This window comes from Octopus bimaculoides, chromosome 1, assembly GCF_001194135.2.
Source record: "Octopus bimaculoides isolate UCB-OBI-ISO-001 chromosome 1, ASM119413v2, whole genome shotgun sequence".
NCBI lineage: Eukaryota > Metazoa > Mollusca > Cephalopoda > Octopoda > Octopodidae > Octopus > Octopus bimaculoides.
In genome coordinates, this window is record NC_068981.1 from 31,136,060 (window position 1) to 31,136,435 (window position 376).

Sequence of the window (376 nt, forward strand, 5' to 3'; positions counted from 1 at the left end):
GAGAGAGAGAGAGAGAGAGAGAGAGAGAGAGAGAGAGTGAGAGAAAGAGAGATAAAGAGAGAGAGAGAGAGATAACATGTATAAATGCAGTCTTTGTTGAGTTTATATGCGCATATGTATGTATGTATGCATATATGTGTGTTTGTGTATGCGTGTGTGTTGTATATGTGCGTATGTGTGCTTGTGTGTACACACATACACATACATATATGCAGACATAATAGAAGCGATTACGTGTGTTTGTGCAAACGTTTTTATGCGTGTATAATGTTTGTGCGTTTGGGCGTGTGGGTCTGTGTACATGTGTGTGTGTGTGTGTGTGTGTGTGTGTGTGAGTGTGTGTGTGTGTGTGTGTGTGTGTGTGTGTGTGTGTGTG